Source organism: Suncus etruscus, chromosome X (genome assembly GCF_024139225.1).
Source record: "Suncus etruscus isolate mSunEtr1 chromosome X, mSunEtr1.pri.cur, whole genome shotgun sequence".
Classification (NCBI taxonomy): domain Eukaryota; kingdom Metazoa; phylum Chordata; class Mammalia; order Eulipotyphla; family Soricidae; genus Suncus; species Suncus etruscus.
Window position 1 is genome coordinate 70,975,775 of NC_064868.1, and position 10,746 is coordinate 70,986,520.

General features: G+C 36.3%; 1 pseudogene; it reads right to left on the bottom strand.

Annotated features, from left to right (window-relative positions):
- Positions 1-5,704: 5,704 nt before the first annotated feature.
- Positions 5,705-10,332, bottom strand: LOC125998899 (rho-related GTP-binding protein RhoA-C-like; annotated as a pseudogene).
- Between the last annotated feature and the right edge of the window lie 414 nt (positions 10,333-10,746).

Consider the following 10,746-nt stretch of genomic DNA (forward strand, 5'->3'; position numbering starts at 1 on the left):
ATGGTTAGGAAGACTGAATAGAGTCATAATACCAGTTCTTCCCAACATGATTTATAGATTCAGTGCATTCCCAATCAAAACTCATCAAATTACGTTGTAGATGCAGACATGTAAAGCTATGAAAAGGCAAAGACTATCCTTGCATCCGATAGTACTATAATTTGATGATTATTCCTGTTGCTATTATCCATTAAATATCTTATACTATTTTCCATTTGCTTCTTTTCATTATCCACTTACTTGTTAATTCTTCCTTGTATTTTTTATTTATATGAGTCTATAGATGTAAAATTATGCATCTTACTATTATATTTTATCTTGTTTTTTAGGGGGAGGGCCACACCCGGTGACACTCAGGGGTTACTCCTGGCTATGCACTCAGATATTGCTCCTGGCTTGGGGGACCACATGGGATGCGGTGGGGGGGGGGATCGAACCGCAGTCTGTCCTAGGTTAGCACGTGCAAGGCAAATGCCCTACCACTTGTGCCACGGCTCTGGCCCCTATCTTGGGTTTCTGCAGGGGCGGCCATACCCAGAGATGCTCAGGGCTTAGTCCTCACTCTGCACTCAGCTAGCACTCACTGATGACAGACAGTCTAGGGGGACCATATGGAGTACAAGCGAAGTGCCTATCTTCTGTACGATGGCTCTGTCTTTTCACTTGCTAGTGTTTTCTTTAGTCCCTTCAATTATTTTTGTAAGTATTTTTGTATTTTTTTTATCTTCTGAAACAGAACTTTTTGCATTTGCTTGAATTTCTCATTGTTATCGCTTAATTTCACTTGCCAGGGTTTACTTAATTTCTGTTGCTAAATACAATGAGTGTTGGATTGAGGTTCTCTTCGACCATGCTAGAGAGTTTTGATGGGCTTAAGGACACTTTATGGGGGACACACTCAGGGATGCTCAGAGGTTACTTCTGGGTCTACACTCACGAGTTACTCCTGGTGGTGTTTGGAGGACTGTTTCAATTCAGCCCTTGATGGGGCTGACTGATGGAGGGATGGAGGATGAGGTCTTTCTCCTCCAGCTCGGAGCACGCGTCTGTCACGTTCAGCCGGCACTTCTGAAGTGAATGCATCAGGTATAAAGCTAACAGGCAGTCAGGCTTCAGAATATATCAGCTTTATTCAGTGGACATGGCTGAAGGCAAAAGCCCCAGAATCAGCCCTCGAAAAAAGCCCCTGCCTTCCACAGACACTTGCTTTTATACATCAGAATAAGGTACAACCCTAGGGTGGGATCAGAATCAGGTACCACCCTAGGGTGGGAGCAGAATGCCAGGTCACACCCTAGGGTAGGGGACAATCACCCATCAGGGTAGGATCAGTAACATAATAATCCCATGGAAATGTTTATATACACAACAGAGGACTATATGGGATGCTGAGGATTGAACTTGGGTCAGCCACATGTAAGGCAAGCACCCAACTTGTTGTTTTATTGTTCTGTTCCAATGGGTTTAAGGAATTCCCCGAGTTTCTGTCATTGTCTGCCATAGCAGTTGAATCCCTTTGTTTCCTCATTGTTATTTGAATATATGGGTATTAATATTTACAGTTACTTAAGAACTGATCTGCTCAGTTGTTTATACTACATGGTTGCTGATTATCTCCCTTACAGTGATGTACAATTTGAGTAGGACAAGAGGATATTCAACTACTTACTCTGTTGAGATAACTGTAATTTATGGGTATGTGCTTTCTGAGACTTAGGACTGTTGCATCTCACCTGTTCCCAATGCGAGGGGTATTATGCATTAACACATGTAGCTGCCTATTCTGCAGCCTGGTCAGAATGTGAGGGTGGTGCAAGTGAGTTTCCAGATTTCTGGAGCAACCACTTGGGTTCTGAGGATTAGAGATTCTCTATGAGCATTCTAGTTAACTCTTTAGGGCCTTATATAATATAATAATTACTATATTATAATTTTATTATATATGAATAGTATGTATTTTAATATATTCATTATATATCGATTAAATATATTGTATATAATTTATAACATAATTATATACTATACAATAATATATTAATATATAGTATGTCATCTTCTACTACTAATAGCTTGACTTTTTCTTTTCCAATTTGGACCTATTTAATTTATTTATTTTGCCTCATCGCCATTATTGCTCAGACTTTTAAGACGGCATTGTGTAAAATTGGAAAGAGAGGACATGCTTTACTTGTGCTTGATCTGCTAGAAATGCTTTAGACTTTTCACCATTAAGAATGATTTTATTTGTGGAATTATTATAGATGACCATTTACTGTTTTGAGGAGATTTTCTCATATTCCTATTTTGCTGAGGTTTTTCTATCACAAATGGATATTGTGTCTTGTCAAATCTTTATCTACATTGATTGGTATGATCATATGACTCTTTTTTTTTTTTGGCTTTTTGGGCCACACCTGGTGGTGTTCAGGGGTTACTCATATCTCTGCCCTCAGAAATTGCTCCTGGCTCAGGGGATCATATAGGATGCTGGGGATCAAACCCAGATCCGTCCCCGATCAGCAATGTGCAAGGCTTATGCCCTGCCACTGTGCTACCACTATGGCCCCTATCATATAATTTTTTAAGTTGATGTTGTGTGTTATATTCATTGACTTGTTTATCAGAATCATCCTTGCATTCATGAAAAATTTTCATTTGATCACAGTGTTATATTTTTTGATATACTGTTGGATTCAATTAGCTAAGATATTTTAAGGATTTTTGTTGATGATATTATTAAGGAAATTGGCCTAAATTTTTGGTTTTAGTAGTATCTCTTATCTGCCAAGGGTATTTGGTGTAATGTTAGCTTCAAGAAGATGTTAGGAAGGATTCCTGTTTTATCAATTTTATTGGGAGAGTTTATGTAGCAAAGGTAGTAAGCTTTAAATGTTTGCACTATATTCATCTATTCTAGTCTGGCTGTGGAGTCTCATTTTACAGATCCGTTCTTTCAATTATATCTCCTTTATATGTAAGTTGCTTTACTGATCTTTCTGCTTTTAGTATTCTGTGTTTATATTTGGAATTTCTTTTCATTTTGAATGCAATGTAGCTTGGAGTTTTACTAGTTGGTGTATTTTTTCTGGGATGCTTTAAATCTCTTATCATAATCCTCAAGTCTAGGAGATCCCTATGCTATCTTTAAATATTGTTAAGGGGTGAAGCGAAAGCACAGCAGTCAGGCGTTTGCCTTGCACACAGCAAATCCAGGATGGACCTGGTTTGATCCTCAGCATCCCATATGGTCCCCAAGCCAGGAGCGATTTCTGAGAGGAAATAGCCAGGATTAACCCCTAAGCGTCACCAGGTGTGTCCCAAAAAACAAAAACAACAAAAAAATATTGTTAAACAAACTTGTCATCGTGTGCTACAAGGACTCTGGTGATTTATACATTGTTCCTTTTAAGCTCATCTGGTAGTTCTCTGATATGCTGTTCATTTCTTTTCTGTTTTATATTTTGGGGCCACACCCAATGGAGCTCGGGGATTACTCCTAGCTCTGCATTGAAGAATCAGGAGAACATATGAGATGCCAGGTATTGAACATAAGTTGTTCTGATCAATTTTATTTCCAATAAATGTTCATGGTCTTGGTACCATTGATTTTCCCCACTCAAATTATGAGGCTGAACAAGATGATTCCAGTAAAGTGGTTCTATTGGAAATATAAGAAAAGGGAGAAGATAAGAAAAAAAAATACAAACAAAAAAGAGAAAAAACTAGGAGAAGCCCATGTTCTTTTAAATATCCACTTAGAAGAAGAAAGGAAAAAAAGAAGAAAAAATAACAAAACAAAACAAAAAACAATAAGGCAGTAACAACAAAAGTAGAAGAACAAAAATAGAACATACCAAAACCAAAACCATCAACTACAAAAAACAAACAAAAACAAAACAAAACAAAAATAAAAACATTAGGGGTAAGGTGTCTGTCTTACAAGCGCTAGCCAAGGAAGGACCGTGGTTTGATCCCCCAGCGTCCCATATAGTTCTCCCCAAGCCAGGGGCAATTTCTGAGCGCTTATCCAGGAGTAACCCCTGAGCTTCAAACGGGTGTGGCCTGAAAAACCAAAAAAAAAAAAATTCCAAAGCAGCAACTGCTTAAAAAGCTTGTTCCTCCTCCTCCTCCTCCTCCTTCTCCTCCTCCTTCTCCTCCTCCTCCTCCTCCTCCTCCTCCTCCTCCTCCTCCTCTTCTTCTTCTTCTTCTTCTTCTTCTTCTTCTTCTTCTTCTTCTTCTTTCTTCTTCTTTTCTTCTTCTTCTTCTTCTTCTTCTTCTTCTTCTTCTTTCTTCTTCTTTTCTTCTTCTTCTTCTTCTTCTTCTTCTTCTTCTTCTTCTTCTTCTTCTTCTTCTTCTTTTTTTTTTTTGCAAATGCACAGTAAATATTGGGGGGAAATTAGAATGGGAATTCCCTTGGCCTAAGAGATACAGGGTTTCTCTGCCCTTAACGCATACTGCCCTGGGAACAACTACAGACTCCTTGCATGATCATTTTCACATCCCAAGGTCTTTTTATGGTGCCAGAAAAGTTTCCACTCAGTTGTGGATGATAAAATCACACCTCTGTAGCTAGAGATCTTGTAATTTGCTTTGGTCATAGGACGAAGGCTAGGAGAGAATTTTTCTTTATGGTTTTAGAAGTTCTGTTCCATCACTGCTGTTGTAATCAATCTGCTGTAATTAGTGGTGTTGGTTTTTGCTCAGATCCTAGGACAAAGCCTAGCTACCTATCTGTTTTATTGTTTCTTTGATCTTATTAAACATCCTTACACCGGTGTCATTATGCATTGAGAATTTTCTTAGCTGGTTGGTGCTATTTGAGCCCTCTGTGTTGTTCTTTTTGTTTAGTGAACTTGGTGGGCTTCTACGCATCTTCCCCATCAGTTTGATGTTATCCCACTGGAAATGTGTGACAACTTGCAGAGTTGAGGAGTTGTGGAGCTGGGACTCATGCTCTTGAAGATTTCAAGTGTGGAAATCTTATTTTACTTTTGAAATTGCTTTTCTTTTTTTTAATTTTATGTCTGACTTGATTTTAAAATACACTTTCTTGAAAATAATACACTTTCTGGAATTGACAAATATCAGTCTTAGGAAAAATACATTTTTAGGAAAAACATAGACTGGAGTAAACAATTTGTTTTTGCTGGAGTAGACATTTATTTATTTATATGCACCAAATGGCACTATTTAAATGATAAGTATAAGGTAACTAAAATGAAGCCACTGAAATTTAACTTTGCTGTAGCTGAATGGACTTGGATCTTTCTGGCTGAACACATTTCCCATCCCCTAAAACATAAACATAATCGTCATGCCTATGCCAGAGCTATGCCAATGTAGTTTGTTTAGGAGTAAAGCTCTGAAGTTGTGGCTTGCCAGAATGTACCTTGTAGCTAAAAGATGACAGATGGGACATGTTAGTTATAATATAGTTTCAGTCTAATTCACAAAAGCTACCAACTGTTTATCTTTGTAGAACAAGGGAAAAAAGTTAAATTCTTTGAAATGACGCCTGTTGTATCAGCTTAGAGTGCAGAGGAGGGTTCTTAGAACACTGTCTGAAGGACACTTGTGGGTCAGTCAGGTTGGATATTATTATAAATCATAATTGGTTTATAAATACTGGACCAAGATGACATCTGATTTGTAAACTTGGGAAAATTATAGATGAACTTAAAAGGTCATAAATCATACACTTAGATTAATAAAAAGCACTTGAAAAGTATGAAAGCTTTGAAGGCAAAGTGCCAGATTTCTTCCCATGTTTGGCTTGCACAGCAACTCTGCTGGCCATGTTGAAAACAATTCTCACACCATCTTTGACCTTTGTAGAACATCCCTGTACCCAAAAGTTCTAATGGTGTTTGCCATATTTCTGCCCTCTTTTGATTTGACCAGCTTCTGCTTCATCTTGGCCAGCTCCCACCTTGTATGCTCATTATTCCAATGATCCTTCTTGTTCCTACCTTGAATCATGGGGATGTTGAAACAGAATTGCTTAACTTCTGGAGTCCATTTTTATAGGGAGTTTTCTAAATTATCAGAGCTGCTTTCCATCCACTTAAATATCTGCCACATAATTCTCAAACACTGTGGGTACTTACATGTCTGGAAACTGGTCTCGCTAAAGACAATGAGCCAGCAAGTCTTAACACAGGCTCCATAACCAACAATCACCAACTTTTCCAGATGGCAGTCATTGCTTACAATATGGCAGTCATTGCTGCCATAATGTGTGCAAAATCCCTTAACTTTCAGATGAAAGTCACCCAAGTGATTATTGTAAGCCTAAACTCTCTGCTGAGTCACAAGTGTCAAGTCTCTTCAGAGTTGCTTGCTCCTAGTTGCATCCCTGAGACTGCAGGGTGAATGGCTGGGGACTGGCAGTGGAGTGGATGAGAGAACTGACCAAGGATGATGGCAGCAGTCTGTATATTGCTTCTGTTTTGATGCTACTTAGTGTGTTTTGTTTTCAAAACTGCTGATATGGTGTTCAGCATTCCAAATTCTTTTTCTTTGACTTACTAGAGTATTCTTTATAGCTTTTAAATTCATTCTATGCATTCCTTAGCATTTTACATCATTTTTTCTTTGAGGTTATTGAATGTTTCTTTAAGAGATTCCATCTAGAAGACTTGCTCTAAGTTTCTTTTTGAATGGTGTCAAGGTTTTTTATGGGCTCAGGATACTCTTAGATTTGTGTCTCCTTGTGTCTTAGTAGCTAATGTCCTGGGATAGTCATTGTTCTGTGTTTTGTGAGTGATTACAATGAAGATTGAGAAGAGGGTTTGAATACACTGTGGCAATTTCTGTGACCCTGAACTGGGTAGGAGTGTCTGCGGATAGGGATGCCCTCCTGTGTAGGATCTGGTAGATGGTGTGGGGGAAGGTCTAGAGGCCTATAACAAACCTATCAGCTAAGCTACAGATCCAGGCTGCTGAGTCCTACTAAGTGTCCTAGAGCACAGGTATGTGATGGGGAGTAGATTGGATGGGAAGGATTAGAACTCAGAAGTACACAGAAGTGATGTGAGGTGAGTCCACAATTTAATACAGGGCAATCATTGAGGTAGGCTGAGTCAAAGTGTCCCTGTGTTTTTCGAGTTGTTCTATAACAATGTGGGGGTTGATGAACAATAGATGGGAGTAGCCAACATTCAGAGCAAGGAGTTCTGAAATGGCTACTTGATGATAATATTCTGATCCTTCACTTGTGCTTATCTAGACAGAAGTCTACAGAGAATCTGTGTTGTGGGCTCTGTCCTCCAGCTTTTGAATAAACTGGGAAGAGAGAGGAACAGGATTCAGATCCAAGATGTTAGGGGATTCTTTCTTTCTTACTTACTTACTTTTTCTTTCTTTCTTTCTTTCTTTCTCTCTTTCTTACTTCTTTCTTTCTTTCTTTCTTTCTTTCTTTCTTTCTTTCTTTCTTTCTTTCTTTCTTTCTTTCTTTCTTTCTTTCTTTCTTTCTTTCTTTCTTTCTTTCTTCTCTTTCTTTTCTTTTCTTTCCTTTCCTTCTTTCTTTCTCTATTTTCTTTCCTTCTTTCTTTTTCTTTCTTTCTCTTTCTTGCTTGTTTGCTTTCTTGCTTGCTTTCCTTCTTTTTCTTTGTTTGTTCTTTTTTCTTTCTTCTTTTTCTTTCTTCTTTTTCTTCTTTCTTTCTTTCTTTCTTTCTTTCTTTCTTTCTTTCTTTCTTTCTTTCTTTCTTTCTTTCTTTCTTTCTTTCTTTCTTTCTTTCTTTCTTTCTTTCTTTCTTTCTTTCTTTTCTTTTCTTTTTTTTTTTGTTTTTCTACACACCTGGAGGTGTTCAGGGGTTACTACTGGCTCTGTGCTCAAATATCGCTCCTGGCAGGCTCAGGGGACCATATGGAATGCCAGGTATCAAACCACCATCAAATCTGGGTTGTCTGCATGCAAGGTAAATGCCCTACCATTCTGCTATCTCTCCATTCCAACACTTTCTTTTCTTTTTAGTGTCCTTGGATAATTTATAGAGCAATTATATGATCTGGTCTTTGGTAATTTGTTACAAATATGCATATAAAATTGCCAGAATGAGGTGCTTCTCAGAGAGTAATTCTCTTTGATGAAAATTGGCTAGTTTAAGGTTTATAACAATAAAGTTTGAATATATGATATTTTTCACTGGAAATTATGTTTTATATATATTTTAAGTGTATTTGAATAGTGCTTGGGTAATCTTCACTTTTCTTGTTTCATAACTTTTTAATCCTTGTTGTTTATTATTTTGTTTATTTATGCTTTCTGTCTTCTTTATTCAAGCTAGATGGTGATATTTTTCTGTTTCTACAATTGGGAATTTGATGTAATAAAAGTAAGCACACATTCACATTTTTTACCTTAGTTCGTTTATTTTCTAATTTGAGCTGAGCTTTAATTTTTTCATACTTCGCTGTTTCTATAAGAATAATTTCATGAAGCTATTGTTTACTTAATTTATTTTCATTTTTTTACATTTGCTTAAGCCTATGTAGTGCTCTGAATTTGCCTGTGAATGTATCCCATTCTGATACTACACACATTCATTATTATTATTTAAAAATGCCTGCAGGTTAATTTGTTTCTCTTTTTTTAACACCTTTGCTTAACAGAGGCTTTAAATGTTTTTCCAAGTGGGAATATCTCTGTTTGCTTTCTTGTTAAGCAGTACTTTGGTTGCAAAGTAACTGGAAAGGATTGTTTGTAATAATTCTACATTATGAAGATTAGTGACAGTCTCTTTTATTTAATTTTTGGTGAAGTAGGATAAATTTTATATTGGAATTTAGAAAGATATGAGGGAAAATAGAGGAAGTACATGTTAAAGAGAGAACATGGGTTTCTCCAGAGTGGAAAAAGCAAACAGAGACATACAGATAACAAGTGAGATATGTATTTAAGGGAAAACACAGGCTTGAAGAGCAAGCTAATAAATTCCTTTGAGATAGTTGAGGTCAAATATTAACAAAATTATTTTCTTTATTATCAGAATATAGCTATTTACTGATGGATATAAGACACTGATTGAATTGCTTAGATTTCTATATCCTCACTTTTTTTTATACCACCTAGTCTGTCTTGCCAAGATATTATTATATTAAATATATTTTATTACAATGTTTCTTCTTACACACTATGGCATCTCTAAATTTTCTTTCAACTTTAAAGGTGGTTGATATGTCATTTCTATGTGAATATTTCTAAGTGTTAGGTTTTTAGTTGAAAATTTTGGCTATTATCAAGAAAACTTGTTCTTTGTCAGGTGTAATGTTTATATTGTAAATCACAATTTTTTTAAAGGACAAAAGAAAGAGAGGGAGAAAAACTTTCTGCCATACAGTTAGACAGTCAGATTAAAGGGAGGATGGTGCAAGGGAAACTAGGTACATTAATGGCTGGAAATATCAGTTGGTGAAGGGATGAACATTGTATGGACATTGTTAGAAATTGTATGACTGAAACTCAATCGTGAAAACTTTGTAACTGTGTATCTCAAGGTGATTCATCAAATTATTCAAAACTAAAAACCACATCTAGTTTTTGCATCATAAGCATAGATTCTAAAATGATAATGATACAGAAACATAATGGTCAATGCACAATGATTACATGTGAATTGTGAAGTATTCCATAATTTTAACACTATTAGAAAATATTTCATGAGCTCAATAAACAATGGTTTAGGTACAAGAATCTATGAGAGTAGAATTGAGAAAACTACAGACATAATAGAATTAAAGTGTTTTGTGGGTTAAATAAAAAAATATCACCCAAAATCCTAAATGCAAAGTAAAAATGTAGTCTAGGAAAGTATCAGTAAATTTGAATATGAGATGCAAGAAGAAAACACCAGAATATAAGTATTAACAACTGAACAACACAATAAAGAATTATGGAATGAGTTTAAGAATAACAATGTAAGAATTATTGGTGTCAAACTTAGTCCTATACTAAGTTGTTCCCCAAATGGAGAATTTGTCTTTTGCTTTTCAATAATATTTTCTTTATTTCAAAATAAAGAACCATTGAAGTTCCTGACAAACAGCAAGGTGGAACAACTAGTCACAAAATTTATAAGCGCAATTATTTCAGAGCTGATGAGCACATACATTCAAATCAAGAGGAAAAAAAGTATCCCAACCAAAATAGACCCAAATAAAAATGCTTCAAGACACATCATAATATAAATGACAAAATATCTTACTTCTCTCACTCTCTTTTTCATATATGAAAACATTTGTATTCTAGTACTCCCAACTTACCTCCACTATGATTTTAATATTACAAGTAAAATGCTGATGATTAGGGACATTGGTAGTTTTTACTGTCATCACATCTAGAATTAATTTGCTAGTTCTTTTTAGTAATGATTTGGCAAATAATGTGCAATTAGTCACACAGTAAATATTTCGATTTCTATGCCACCTTTTCACAACTACTCAACTTTGCTCTTTCAGTGCAAAATAATTAATTGAGTAAAGATTAGTGACCAACTTCGGTTTGGTTCTAATAAAACTGTTCACAAAAGCAAGTACTAGAAGGAATTTGGCCTCATAGAGCAAAGTTTGAAAATTCCTGTTCTTGGGGTCGTAATGATAGCACAGCAATAGGGTGTTTGCCTTGCAGGCAGAGGACCTGGGACGGACCAGGGTTTGATCCCCGGAATTCCATATGGTTCCCTGAGTCTTCCATGAGCGAATTCTGAGCAGATCCAGGAGTAACCCCCGAATGCCTCAGGATGTGGC